Here is a 15,935-nt window from a genome sequence, read left to right as displayed (position 1 = left end):
TAACCTAACCTAACCTAACCTAACCTAACCTAACCTAACCTAACCTAACCTAACCTAACCTAACCTAACCTAACCTAACCTAACCTAACCTAACCTAACCTAACCTAACCTAACCTAACCTAACCTAACCTAACCTAACCTAACCTAACCTAACCCAACCTAACCTAACCTAACCTAACCTAACCTAACCTAACCTAACCTAACCTAACCTAACCTAACCTAACCTAACCTAACCTAACCTAACCTAACCTAACCTAACCTAACCTAACCTAACCTAACCTAACCTAACCTAACCTAACCTAACCTAACCTAACCTAACCTAACCTAACCTAACCTAACCTAACCTAACCTAACCTAACCTAACCTAACCTAACCTAACCTAACCTAACCTAACCTAACCTAACCTAACCTAACCTAACCTAACCTAACCTAACCTAACCTAACCTAACCTAACCTAACCTAACCTAACCTAACCTAACCTAACCTAACCTAACCTAACCTAACCTAACCTAACCTAACCTAACCTAACCTAACCTAACCTAACCTAACCTAACCTAACCTAACCTAACCTAACCTAACCTAACCTAACCTAACCTAACCTAACCTAACCTAACCTAACCTAACCTAACCTAACCTAACCTAACCTAACCTAACCTAACCTAACCTAACCTAACCTAACCTAACCTAACCTAACCTAACCTAACCTAACCTAACCTAACCTAACCTAACCTAACCTAACCTAACCTAACCTAACCTAACCTAACCTAACCTAACCTAACCTAACCTAACCTAACCTAACCTAACCTAACCTAACCTAACCTAACCTAACCTAACCTAACCTAACCTAACCTAACCTAACCTAACCTAACCTAACCTAACCTAACCTAACCTAACCTAACCTAACCTAACCTAACCTAACCTAACCTAACCTAACCTAACCTAACCTAACCTAACCTAACCTAACCTAACCTAACCTAACCTAACCTAACCTAACCTAACCTAACCTAACCTAACCTAACCTAACCTAACCTAACCTAACCTAACCTAACCTAACCTAACCTAACCTAACCTAACCTAACCTAACCTAACCTAACCTAACCTAACCTAACCTAACCTAACCTAACCTAACCTAACCTAACCTAACCTAACCTAACCTAACCTAACCTAACCTAACCTAACCTAACCTAACCTAACCTAACCTAACCTAACCTAACCTAACCTAACCTAACCTAACCTAACCTAACCTAACCTAACCTAACCTAACCTAACCTAACCTAACCTAACCTAACCTAACCTAACCTAACCTAACCTAACCTAACCTAACCTAACCTAACCTAACCTAACCTAACCTAACCTAACCTAACCTAACCTAACCTAACCTAACCTAACCTAACCTAACCTAACCTAACCTAACCTAACCTAACCTAACCTAACCTAACCTAACCTAACCTAACCTAACCTAACCTAACCTAACCTAACCTAACCTAACCTAACCTAACCTAACCTAACCTAACCTAACCTAACCTAACCTAACCTAACCTAACCTAACCTAACCTAACCTAACCTAACCTAACCTAACCTAACCTAACCTAACCTAACCTAACCTAACCTAACCTAACCTAACCTAACCTAACCTAACCTAACCTAACCTAACCTAACCTAACCTAACCTAACCTAACCTAACCTAACCTAACCTAACCTAACCTAACCTAACCTAACCTAACCTAACCTAACCTAACCTAACCTAACCTAACCTAACCTAACCTAACCTAACCTAACCTAACCTAACCTAACCTAACCTAACCTAACCTAACCTAACCTAACCTAACCTAACCTAACCCAACCTAACCTAACCTAACCTAACCTAACCTAACCTAACCTAACCTAACCTAACCTAACCTAACCTAACCTAACCTAACCTAACCTAACCTAACCTAACCTAACCTAACCTAACCTAACCTAACCTAACCTAACCTAACCTAACCTAACCTAACCTAACCTAACCTAACCTAACCTAACCTAACCTAACCTAACCTAACCTAACCTAACCTAACCTAACCTAACCTAACCTAACCTAACCTAACCTAACCTAACCTAACCTAACCTAACCTAACCTAACCTAACCTAACCTAACCTAACCTAACCTAACCTAACCTAACCTAACCTAACCTAACCTAACCTAACCTAACCTAACCTAACCTAACCTAACCTAACCTAACCTAACCTAACCTAACCTAACCTAACCTAACCTAACCTAACCTAACCTAACCTAACCTAACCTAACCTAACCTAACCTAACCTAACCTAACCTAACCTAACCTAACCTAACCTAACCTAACCTAACCTAACCTAACCTAACCTAACCTAACCTAACCTAACCTAACCTAACCTAACCTAACCTAACCTAACCTAACCTAACCTAACCTAACCTAACCTAACCTAACCTAACCTAACCTAACCTAACCTAACCTAACCTAACCTAACCTAACCTAACCCAACCTAACCTAACCTAACCTAACCTAACCCAACCTAACCTAACCTAACCTAACCTAACCCAACCTAACCTAACCTAACCTAACCTAACCTAACCTAACCTAACCTAACCTAACCTAACCTAACCTAACCTAACCTAACCTAACCTAACCTAACCTAACCTAACCTAACCTAACCTAACCTAACCTAACCTAACCTAACCTAACCTAACCTAACCTAACCTAACCTAACCTAACCTAACCTAACCTAACCTAACCTAACCTAACCTAACCTAACCTAACCTAACCTAACCTAACCTAACCTAACCTAACCTAACCTAACCTAACCTAACCTAACCTAACCTAACCTAACCTAACCTAACCTAACCTAACCTAACCTAACCTAACCTAACCTAACCTAACCTAACCTAACCTAACCTAACCTAACCTAACCTAACCTAACCTAACCTAACCTAACCTAACCTAACCTAACCTAACCTAACCTAACCTAACCTAACCTAACCTAACCTAACCTAACCTAACCTAACCTAACCTAACCTAACCTGGACCTAACGAACTGAACCGAACTGAACTGAACTGACCTGAACTGAACTGAACTGACCGAAGGAATGTTCCGAATGTCGTCCTAACTTCGGTCAGGATGAGAGACTTCGGTCAGGACGAGACACTTAGGGGGAAGGGAAAAAAAAAAAAAAAAAAAAAAAAAAAAAAAAAAAAAATTTCGCTGCAAACTTCCACGAACAAATAATAGCGTTGAGTCTGTTGGTGCAACAAAATCGATAAATAAATAATAAATTGTAAATATTGTAATAATTGTAAATAAATTAATAAATAGTAAATAAATAAATAAATAAATAATAAATACTAAATAAATAGTAAATAAATTAATGTAAACAAATATATGAATATTGATAAGTTAATATATACAGATTTTTTTATGGGTTTGAACCCAGTAAACATTCGATGTCCTATGTACTCTGGCGACGATGTGCCACCTTGACGTGGTGCCAGAGCTCCCTGGGCCAGCGATCTCCTTATTCATGTGGGAATTTGTTCCTGCATGGATGGAAGAGAGGCTCGGAGTCTAAGAGCACATCTAGGAGAAAGAAACTCCGAAGGTAAATCCGGGCAGGACGAACTCGTAGTTCTGGTCAACAATTGTCTTAGTGAAAGGAAAACCACGATAAAAAAACCCGGAAAAGAAAACGAAGGAAATTTAAAAAAAATACCGGTTTGGACGACAATGACTAAAACAAGAATTTATTCCCAAAATATCTTAAAAACTAAGGGTCGCAGAGGGGTGATTTATAGGACTTTTTTTGCAGCATTTTTCAAGCCTTATCGAAAGCATACCTTTCGATCGGGGGTCGTCGAGCATGAATCATCGGTCCGAAAATTTTCTAAGTCCCGCGAAATAGCAAATCGTGTTTGGACGGCTGTAACTTCCAAACGGAGGCTCGTATCGACCTGGGACTTGGGGCGCTCCACGTTCTACAAAATCGCCCATCATTTTCCGTAATAAAAAAAAAATCATTTTTTATTTTTTTCAAACATTTCCACCCCTGTAACTCGAAAACTAAGGGTCGCAGAGGGGTAATTTATAGGACTTTTTTTGCAGCATTTTTCAAGCCCTTTCGAAAGCATACCTTTTGATCAGGGGTCGTCGAGCATGAATCATCGGTCCGAAAATTTTCTAAGTCCCGCGAAATAGCAAATCGTGTTTGGAGGGCTGTAACTTCCAAACGGAGGCTCGTATCGACCTGGGACTTGGGGCGCTCCACGTTCTACAAAATCGCCCATCATTTTCCGTAATAAAAAAAAAATCATTTTTTATTTTTTTCAAACATTTCCACCCCTGTAACTCGAAAACTAAGGGTCGCAGAGGGGTGGTTTATAGGACTTTTTTTGCAGCATTTTTCAAGCCCTATCGAAAGCATACCTTTTGATCGGGGGTCGTCGAGCATGAATCATCGGTCCGAAAATTTTCTAAGTCCCGCGAAATAGCAAATCGTGTTTGGAAGGCTGTAACTTCCAAACGGAGGCTCGTATCGACCTGGGACTTGGGGCGCTCCACGTTCTACAAAATCGCCCATCATTTTCCGTAATAAAAAAAAAAAAAAAAAAAAAAAAAAAAAAAAAAAAAAAAAAAAAAAATCATTTTTTATTTTTTTCAAACATTTCCACCCCTGTAACTCGAAAACTAAGGGGCGCAGAGGGGTGGTTTATAGGACTTTTTTTGCAGCATTTTTTAAGCCCTTTCGAAAGCATACCTTTTGATCGGGGGTCGTCGAGCATGAATCATCGGTCCGAAAATTTTTTAAGTCCCGCGAAATAGCAAATCGTGTTTGGACGGCTGTAACTTCCAAACGGAGGCTCGTATCGACCTGGGACTTGGGGCGCTCCACGTTCTACAAAATCGCCCATCATTTTCCGTAATAAAAAAAAAAAAAAAAAGTCAATTTTTTGAAAAATCGGGCGCAAGCCTGTAACCTCGTCCCAGACAAATCCATCGTGCGTCGCCGTATTAGGGAAGGTTCCGGGATCACTAACGGGAGCATAAACTCCGTCACCCTCGCTAGGCTGACCCTGTTAATCAGGTCCTGAACCAGAGTGGTCCGGTGTTGGTCCGGACTTCCATATCCCCGTTATCGTCTTCACGGGCCCGACGAGGGCCCTGGTTGGGGAGAACCTACCGGTTCCCGTCCTCTCGCCTTCTTCAGCTCCGCCTGAGGGGGACTAATAGAGTCCTCCCTCGGCCTCTTCGCCTCCCCCGAACTCATCGTCTCCCTTTCCATCTCAATATCTGAGGTAAAGAGGGGGGCACGAGGGGGCGGTTGAGTGGGCTTCTCCCCCGAATCACCACTAGTAGCGGCGATACCGCTGCGCACTTCCCGTTTTGGGGGAATTGGCGGGCAGTTTTCACTCCCCGTTCTGTGGCCCGAAGGCCGACCGTTCAGGGCACAAATGGGGCAATGGGGGCTCTTTCTACAGGAGCCCGCGTTGTGTCCCTCCTCACCACACCGATAGCAGCAGCGAGCCCGAACCACGTTGGATGGGCACTGCTGCTGGATGTGCCCGCGGCCCAGGCAACGAAAGCACTGGGCCGGACGGCTCCGGAGGAGCTCCACCTTCACTGAGGTCCACCCAATGTTCACTGAGCCCCTCTCGGCAAGCTTCAGTGCCGCGTCCGCTGGGCACTGGGCCCAGACCAGGTTAAGGCCCCGACGGCCCGTGGTCTGTACCCCTCCCATCCTCACCTCGTCCGCTTGGCAACCACCCTCCGTGGCGATTGTGGCGGCAATCTCTTCCGGAGTAATCGCGATCTCCAGGCCAACGAGTCGGACGTCCATCCTTCTCGAGGGCCTGGATATTTTTGACCTCCCCCGGTAGGTCCTTCACTGCCTCTCGCATCCTAGAGGCCAGGGCGTCCGCCTTCATTCTGGACTGTTCTCCAGAAATTTCAAGAAGGACTCCTCCGTTTCTCGCTTTCCTCATAGTGAGGGACTTGATATTCATGTCCTTGAGGTCTATCTTGTCCTTCGCTGTCCTTATAACATCCGCATAGCTGCCAGCAGCGGTATTAATCGCCACCGCGGCAGTCCTCGGGAGCCTTTTCCTCGCCTTGGCGTAGGAGGGTCCACCCTTCTTGGGCTTTGTCACCTGCGCCACCTTTTCCTTGGTAGGGGGAGGAGGGGGTAGAGGAGGCCCACGCGGCCCTTTCCCCTTTTTCCCCTTGCCTCCTTTCACCACAGTGGTCCAAGGGGCTTCCGCCTCCCGAGAGGGAGGTACAGGTACCCCTGTCGGTAAATCCCCCTCCGAGATGACCCCCGCCTCACACGACGGGAGGGATATCCGGGGGGGTGCGGCACCGGACCCCCCTTTCCCTTTTTTCTTCTTCTTCCTTCCTTCAGGACCTGGTTGTACCGGGGTAGGGACGGTTCGTCCGCCCAACTCCAGATGTGCAATCCGGTCCTCCATCCTCTTCAACGTTTCCGTCAGAGTGACCAACGTGTTGCTAACCTCCTTGAGAACTCTCACTCCTGCCCCACCAACGTCCGAGGTCTGTCGAATGACTTCGGCATCCGACTCCAGATCTAGAGTGGAGCCGATCATGGTAGCGGGTACGGCCTCCGTACCACTCCCCAAATCCGATCGCCCCATCGGGTCCCTACCGAGGGTAGGAGACCTAGGATCCCTAATAAGGGGCCCTTCCGTGTTGGGGTTTTGGGCCAGCTTACCCTTGAGGAAGCGTACTGCATCCTCCGATTTGGCCAGCTTCCTCAACAGGCTCTCGTTTTGAGCCCTGTAGGCCGTGTTGTCGCTCGTCAGTGTGTTGACCTGGGATCGCCAGTATCCCGGGTCCCCCACCTTGTCCGCCCTGGTACACAAGGTCCTCAGCACCTCCCTCAGTAGGTATACATTGGTCTTGATTTGACCACTAAGGGAGCCTTTCATATTCGAGGATGCAGCCCTCGCATTCTCGATCTCATCGAGACATTTATCCGCGTGGACTACAACCTCCCTCGAGGAACCTCTCTCAATCTGCCGGAGTCGATGTTCCACCTTCCCACGCTGATCCCCTGTAAGAGGTGGGGGGCGGACCATCATTAAGGAGGTCCCCGCAGCCTCTTCATCATCCTCCGTGTATGGAAGGTTTTTCCCTTGCTTCCGGGTCTTCTTCTTCCCTTCCTTCTCCGATCCCGAGGTTGGACAGGGCCTTGAATGGACCCGTCCCATCCTTCCTCGGTCTTCCCTGGGCCCTGTGAAGTAGAGGGAGGCGGAATAGCCCCCCTGTCTGCTCCTCAGTGCTGATCCGAGAAGCGGGCCTGGAAGGACCCGCCTCTTCTCCCGAGTCCTCAAATCCCCAATCCGGGTCCCCTGCTCTGCTGGGGGGGCGTGTGGTGTCGTCCTCCTCGCCAGAGGAGTCGACCACCTCCACCACTTCCATGGCGGGTTCCTCCTCCTCTCTCTTTTCCTCCTTTTCAGGTGCCCTCTCAACGGTAATGGTACCAGGGGCCAACTTCTCAAGGGACGTCATCCTAGGTGCGTGGTCCGAGTCCGAAGAGTCCGAACCACGCAGTACCCTCTGGAGTCTGGTCTTCCTTAGCCCCTTCTTGGAAGTAGGGGTGCCAACTCCACCCCTGAGTCGTATAGGGGTGTGATCCGCCTTCCGCGGAGAAACCAGTCCCAATTGACCGTAGGCATACGGTTTTCCCATATCTTGCAGATATTCCCTAGCCCTACTAACATATTTTTTATGTTTCAGGTCCAACCCCAGGAGCTCGACGGATGCCGCCAGGACAACGCACAGGTTAAGGTAAGTAAACCTTTTCTTTTTAGATTCCGTACCTTCAGTGATCACATTATAATACACGAACCAGGCCTCCTTGATGATGTCAGCCATTTCCTTCCTTGTCGTGTGGAGCGTGCTCTCTCCCTCCCACAAATTTTCGGACTTTAAAAAATCCCAGGCCCTTTTGGAGTCACATACACAGTCACTCTTGCCGCATTTTAGGTTGTTTGTAATAAAACAATAGGCCTTGCACAAGCCTGACACCAAGTCCCGACACTTTCCCGGATACTCGATTGACAGGTCAACAGCCTGCTTAAACAGCGCGAACGCTGAACCGATCACATTGTTCGCCACTGGGCTCGGTGAACACCCAATGGTTAGCCCGACGCACGATGACGACGCAGCAGGAGCCGGGACAGAACTCCCACTACGCCGGTCCCTGGGGGTCCGAATCCCCTGAGACGGTAAACGCTGTCCTTGATTCTGTTCCATGTCCATATACAAAATAATTGGTTTGTTGACAGTGTGTCCTTCACCGGATTTTATATCGGAGTTTTTCCTCTCCTAGACCGACTGCCCTCCCTGGGCTTACGAGCTCGGTCTACCCGGGTCTTTTTATAGAGGTTTTACCACCCTCGCAGCCCGTGATGCGCCGCCACACGCTATCACCGGCCCCCGGCCCCACAAACTGGGGTTACGGTATGGGACGCTATCGCCCCCCTCGTGCAATGGGGGCTCGACCGTTATGCCGGAGCACCGGCGTGCTAACGAGGCTGGTCAGGCCCCGGCTTTTTTCTCGAGGTAATGCTCCTCTATCCTGGGGGTGTGTTTTAAATAAACACACCTATCGAGTCCAGGCACCCGGGCGATTGAAGTCAGGGCCGCCAACCCCTTCCGGCTAATCGGGACAAGTCCCTTGAGGGGTAGCCGGACCCCCGTTCCCTCCTAAGAAGGAACTGTGCGCTCTTAGCACCGCAGAAACACCTTTTCAGGTATTCCCACGGTGAGCCCTCTCACCACGACAAGGTGGCGCACAACGAGAGGGAACATATTGCAACCTTTTTTTTTTTTTTTTTTTTTTACAAGGGGAAATGCCTACGCATACCCCCTCCCCCGGGATGGGGAGGGGATTATGTGGGACTTGCACCCACTAAAACCCCTTGGTGTTCCTCTCGTGCGTTTATAGGGAGGGCACTGGGGTCGCGTTAGCATTCTACCAGTGCCCTCCCACGCTTTTTGTGACCCTCTTAAAAGCTTTTTTGCCTCCTGTGAGGTTTGAACTCACGACCCCTGGTTTACGAGACCAGTGCTCTACCACTGAGCTAAAGAGGCAACCTATTGCAACCTATTGCAACATATTGCAACGTATTGCAACATATTACAACATATTGCAACATATTACAACATATTACAACCTCACTGATACTTGTAATTAGAAATTTTCAAAGTCTCGCCTGACCGATGAAGGGAAAAAAAAAAAGTTCCCAAACTCGCGGGTTCCAACGACGTTTCTCGACCTCCCGAACGCGTGGAACCCCACTTTTCGGAACCTGAAAAAAAAAATAATTAATCAATATAATTCGTACGAAAGTCACTTGCGAGAAAATTCTTTGTCTCCAATTATCTCGGAAACCCTTCGAGATAGACGCTTGTATAGAGGGTAGCGTGGGAAAGGGTCGAGTTGCGTCGAATGCCACCGGTCCCGAGGCCGTCCGACCAACCCCCGCCGAGATATAAGGGATGAAGGGTGAAAAAAAAAATTTCACAATTTCGGCAAACGGCTGCGCGCGTTCGAAACACCTCCCCGTGCCCTCCGATTAAGGTCCTGAGGTCCGACCCTCCATCTCCCGTAATTACCGAGTTACCGAATTTAAAAGGTCGACGATCGAAATCTTTCGGGGGCTCGTGAGCCCAAACCGAGCTTTGCCGCCGTATAGTTCATAGAGCCAAAGTTGCTTGTCTCGTCGAGTACTACAGTTCTACCTGCTCACTTTTTTTTGTAACTTTGTATTTCCGGGATTCCCATTACCCTAACCTAACCGAAGGTGACATCTGGACCTTACATCTGGACCTGACATTTTTTTGGATTTTTAATTCTGGATTTTAATCTTGAGACTTATCTCTTGCTCTAAATTGTAAACGTTGAGAAATTTGGGAGCCGACCGGGTTTTGAACTCGGGATCTTTCATTTCACAAATCTATCGCTTAACTTGCTGCCCAACGACAGCTCCACTACTTTCCTATTTAATCTGATCATTTGTAGCGATTAAGACGACAATAAGTAGAGCGAGAGTTTATTCTCAAAAATATCTTAAAAACAAAGAGATTGCAGTGGGGAAGGGTTGATCATGACACTTTCGCAATTTTTTTTTTTTTTTTTTTTTTTTTTTTTCTTCCTCCTCGAACTCCATCGATATGATGTTGGGGGGTGGAGAGAGAACCACTTTTCACGTGCAATGAGAGCCGGCCGTTATGCCGGAGCACCGGCGTGTTAACGAGAGACTGGCCAGGTCCCAGATTTGTTTTGGGGTTTTTCCATCTCCAGAGGCTCCCATAGCTGGATTGTCAGAGTTGCAAGACTCTGGGGTGAAGGCATGGGTCGAAGAGCATGCCTAGAAGGAAAATTCAAAAAAAAAAAAAAAAAAACCAAATCCTCAAAAGACCCGTACAGGGTGTTGCATATACATATTGGGCAGTACAACGGGTTGCGCGACATACTTTGCAGGGATAGGCGCGGTTCAGTGGGTAGTGACAGCATATATATGTAGCATCATAATTTATTGATCGAATTGATCGCGCGCATTTTTACTAATTTTGAGTTTACAGCGTTTCAATTATAACGGACTTGAATAATCGTTGCCATTATTACTAAAGAAGCTAAAACACATTAAAAATAAAAAATTAAATTTTAGAAAGTTAACACGTTAAAAGAAACAAATATGATACAACAAAATTTTTTTTCTTTACCGCTTTACTTTTCGCGCGTGTTTGCGTTGTAAATTTTGATAGAGCGGTAAAGAAAGAAATTTTGTTGTATCATATTTGTTTCTTTTAACGTGTTAACTTTCTAAAATTTAATTTTTTTCATCTTTAATGTGTTTTAGCTTCTCTAGTAATAATCACAACGATTATTCAAGTCCGTTATAATTGAAACGCTGTAAACTCAAAATTAGTAAAAATGCGCGCGATCAATTCGATCAATAAGTTATGATGATACGTATATATGCTGTCATTATCCATTGAACTGCGCCTATCCCTGCAAAGTATGCCGCGCAACCCGTCGTACTGCCCAATATGTATATGCAACACTTTGTACACCGTTCATGTGCCGAGCCCACATTTATGTGATGAGAATCAGGCAACATCGAGAACATCTCGACGTTTAACGGGTCTCCGGCTTTCAAATTTAGAAACTTGAAAACTTATTTTAATTTTATATTGCTGAGTCAAAGGCGAGGATGGGGCTTTGCATCTCCCCCCGCGCTCCCTCCCCATCCACCGCCTGATCCATTTCTCTTCTCGTTCTTCTTCAATCGGAGGAGGGGCTTCACCTTGATAAAAATTAAATATTTTTTTTTACTGTGTGGTTTGAGTTATCGATTTCACATTTACGGCACAAACAGGCACTGACATAGCACGATTCAGCAAAATCGAGAAAAAATGTATGTTTTGATAAGTGCTGGGCTAACCACACACGTGACATAAGACATTTTTCTGACAGTTTCGTAAGACGTCAGCGATTTTTGGATGACTTTGAGACGTCAAAGTGTTGTCTGGGATATCTTTACATATTTATATTTATACTTTCTAAAATCTATCACAGTTTTAATTTTAATACCTGTGAAACGAAAGTTTTATACTATTATTATTCAAACAGTTTTTTTAAGGCGCAAGTTTTTCCCATTTTGTTTAATTATTAATTGTCGGAATAATAGAGTAGAGTAGATGTGTTGTGGCGCCGAGGTGTCTCCTCTCTTACAGCCATCTGAGTCTGGTGGGGGTGGTGATAAAATTTGTATTGTTACGTCCGCAGAACGAGATATCACACGCGTCAACGGAACTCGCGGAAAAAAAAAAAAAAAGTAAAACAACACAACACTTTATAAGAGAGAACACTTTAATTATAAACACTCAACAAATAGTAACCGAGAATACAATTTAAATATCAGAGCTGTCATATACGTCCGCCCGAGCAGACAGCTACCGAAGATCTAACATATGACAGCTTGTTTACAAACTGTCATAGAGACCCTTTAAACTGCTAATCGATATCGTCTTGACAACAAATATAAGAAAAACTCTTGTTATTTACAAATGCCATATGGCTTCAACTTATAGTGACCGATCGATATTATCGATCGGTCCGTCAGCTGTAACACACAGCATCAGCGGCGAAAAGCACAGGCGCAACAGTATGGTACTGATCACTGTGTGTAATATGTATGTGTAACGTATATGTGCGCTAGTGTATATGTGTGTGTATAACCGCAGTGTGAGCTCAGGTCCGTGGGTTTGTTAAGCCCAAATGACTGTGCGGTTCAGCCATCCTTGCGGGAAGCTCGAGGTAGATAGCTTGTCGTGTATTGGTTCGCTCGCATGTCTCTACCCATGCGCACATTATTGAGAGTTCAAGCAGGCTAAAAAGTTTTTACGTCACGTAGATATTGTACTCACTACGTTTACACGTCACTCTTAATAAAATATAATAACATCCGTAATTATAAAACTAGCCAATCACAGCTATTCCTCTGGGAAAAAAAATGGAATGACTGTGATTGGCCAGTTTCATAACTACGGATGTCACTGAATTCGATTAAGTGTATGTTCGGAAACTACACCCGGAGTAAAAGTTTTTGTTTATTGTCTATACGTAACGTAATGACTCAAACAGACCAGAGCGGCAAAGTGGCGAGCGGCGTGCGACGTGCGACGCACGAATGAAAATTTATTTCCCGCTGTCTACACCAGAGCGGTGAGCTGCGAGTCTGCGAATAGCGGCGAGCGATGGCAAGCGACAAACGATAAGCATCGACGAACAAGGATAATAAAAATTAAATAACTAATTAATAAAAAATTTTTAAATTGATAAAAAAAAATACGTATTATTTTTATATTTGTGCTTTATTATGTTATCATAAATAACTATTGCGTAAGTAAAAATTTATTACAATTTATTTTGAAGTAAACTTAATCTATTTTAGCTAAATTAGCTCCATATTATACATATTCTAAATTTTTTATTATTTTATAGCTCCAAAAATGGATTTAAACTTTAATAATCGTTTATTATTGTTAGCGCTATACTGTAAAAGACCAACATTCGATCACCGAAGAAAACTATTATTATAATTTATTACAATATGCTCATAATTTTGACTTGACATTTTTAGAAGATTAATTCACGTTTATATTTTTGTTTTAAGGTTATGTGTGTCTCTTGCACACCAGAGCGAAGAAGCGGCGAGCGGCATCCAATTAGAATGTTACTTTTCCAGTCGCCGTTCTCTGCTAGCGATGAATCTTCAGACTTGATCAACTTTTTTTGCAATGCCGTTTCGAGAGAGCGGCGGAAGTGACGTCTGGAAAAGCGGCGTTCTGATTGGATACCGCTCGCCGCTCGCCGCTTTATCGCTCTGGTCTGTTTGAGCCATAAGATTGACGTGTTGACGTAATTACTGATTATATCTTCAGCCAGCGGCACACGGTACGTTTTTGCTTACTGGATTGATTGCGAGCTAGTAAATTACTAAAAATACTGTACGCTGTATGGTGCATTTCTAGTATTTTACTAGCTTGCGATCAACTCAGTAAGCAAGAACGTAGGCCGAATTCCCACTAAGCGCGTCACGCGTCGCGTTGTCCGCCGCGTCACGAATTAATCAATCAAAACATCCCATTTTATTGCATTATTTGCCGCGCGAATAAAATGGGATGTTTTGATTGGTTAATTCGTGACGCGACGGATGACGCCGACGCGTGACGCGCTCAGTGGGAATTCGGCCGTACTCTGTGCCACTGGCTTACTACTCGGCTAAACAACAGTTAAAAGTTTTGAACTTGACTATACAAAAAAAAGGACATCTATACACGACATATGATTCTCTTTCGGCTCGCGATAAGCGATTCAGTGTCCATTCCGGTATGTATATATTTCAGTAGTCACCTGTCGCAAAAGAAGGTTTCTATTAATTAGAGTATTGTTTCTGGTTATTTCTAGTAAGGCCGGCGTCACATAGAACCCGTAATCCGCACCGGAAGTCCGCAAAAGTTACTAGGGATTGCGTCTGTCTGTATTTTAGATATTTCATGTATGAATGTTCCCTCACTTACGGCGTTTGACGCGTAAATTTTAGGTTTTGTTGTCAGTGTTCACGATGCTTCTGTATATTCTGCAGTAAATAATATTTTATATTAAATGCTATTTGATATATGCAAGTTGTTATAAATATAAATTATTAATAAATGTATCTTATTTTACAGCGAATGAAATGTGGCTATTGCGGGTGGATAATGTCGGACGACATAAACGAATTAATAAAACAAATGTTTTGTAACATTCGATGAGAAAGTATGCTAAATAGCGTAAAGTGACTTCCAATCGAGTACGAGGAGGTATTGGTTCCCTGATACACTCTTGTTTTGTAATACTTGGTCCAACCAATACTAATAGTTAGGGCGCGGATGTTCGTGCACGATCCCGTGTCGCGCGCAGAGAACCGCTGCGTGCGAGTGAGTCGAGTATTCGCTAAGGTAACATTTCTCGAGAAGACCCGATTATACATGAAACCGTGTGAGCTTCGGCGGACGCGGAGTAGCTCGCCGGAATCCAGGTTCGGTCGGTTGGGTGTAGGTCAAATAAACCAAATGCTCGTTTATAACAAAATAATGAAACAGCGTTTATTGAGAAAGATGTTGATACGATTTGTTTCGAATGATCTGCTTCAATGCTCGTGTGTACATGTGAAGCGTGTGCGAAGCGAATTCGAAAGAACATATAAGTAGCGTGAGATAAATGCGAAGTATCGTTACTGGTAAAATAATTATTTGAGCAACGGTGGAATAATTATTTTAAAGCGGCGCAAAATAAAAGCGAAAGCGACGTGAAAATAAATGCAAGATATCGGCAAAGGCGAAATAATTATTTAAGCAATGGTGAAATAATTTTTTTAAAGCGGCGCAAAATAAAAGTGAAAGCAACGTGAAAATACATGCAAGATATCGGCAAAGGCGAAATAATTATTTAAGCAATGGTGAAATAATTATTTTAAAGCGGCGCAAAATAAAAGCGAAAGCAACGCGAAAATAAATGCGAGGTATCGGCAAAAATGAAATAATTATTCGAGCGGCGGTGAAATAATTATTTAAGGCGGCGTAAAATCAATGCGAAGTATACGTAAAAATCAATGCGAAGTATCGTAATAATGAAATAATTATTTGAGGCGACGGTGGAATAATTATTTAGTATGACGTGAGGCGTCCTGGTGCGGTCGGCGAGAGCGCAAGCGCGGGCGATCGTGTCGCAACGGTTGGTACAAGACGGAGCGCTTGTCGGTGAGTGCGTTCGTAGTATCGCGAGTCTGTTCGATCGTAGATCGATGCGGACTATTCGGCGACGCGGATTGGTCGACGCGGTGTTGCTTGCCGGACGGATTACAATTATGAAATCCCGGCGAATAAACGCGGTATGCGGACTTAGGCTGCCGATTACGTTCGGCGGGAGTACGAGGATGCTCATACGAAGACGGAATTTAGAACAGCGACCTGGCTAGGTATGCGGAAATGCCCGCAATACAGAGTTCGGTGGCCTAGAGAAGCCAAGTACGCTTGGCGGGTATACGAATATATTCGTATCCTGGAATCAAAGAATACCGAGGACGCTCGGCGGTACACGAGGATACTCGTGTGCTGGCACAGGTATAGAGTCCGAGTATGCTCGGTCGGGACTACGAGGACGCTCGTAGCAGGGTTGTTCGCTGTCGATCAGCGAACGGAGTCTGGTGAGAAGACGTTTAGCCGGGCGTCTTTTATACCCGGCTGGCGGCCGAATGGTTTCGAATCGGCAAGCATCGGCGGTTTCGGCGGCGAGTCCCCCACAAAACGGAATTTCGGAACGGTCGGGTGTGGGGGATTTTCGGCGGTTGACCGCCGCT

General features: G+C 44.8%; 1 non-coding gene across 1 annotated transcript; it reads right to left on the bottom strand.

The window, feature by feature from the left end:
* Positions 1-9,045: 9,045 nt before the first annotated feature.
* TRNAT-CGU (transfer RNA threonine (anticodon CGU)) lies at positions 9,046-9,117 on the bottom strand. The gene has a single exon. It is a non-coding gene; the product is annotated as a tRNA-Thr (tRNA).
* Positions 9,118-15,935: the final 6,818 nt, after the last annotated feature.

This window comes from Linepithema humile, unplaced genomic scaffold, assembly GCF_040581485.1.
Source record: "Linepithema humile isolate Giens D197 unplaced genomic scaffold, Lhum_UNIL_v1.0 unplaced_3, whole genome shotgun sequence".
Lineage (NCBI taxonomy): Eukaryota > Metazoa > Arthropoda > Insecta > Hymenoptera > Formicidae > Linepithema > Linepithema humile.
This window is presented reverse-complemented; position numbering and strand designations above follow the sequence as displayed.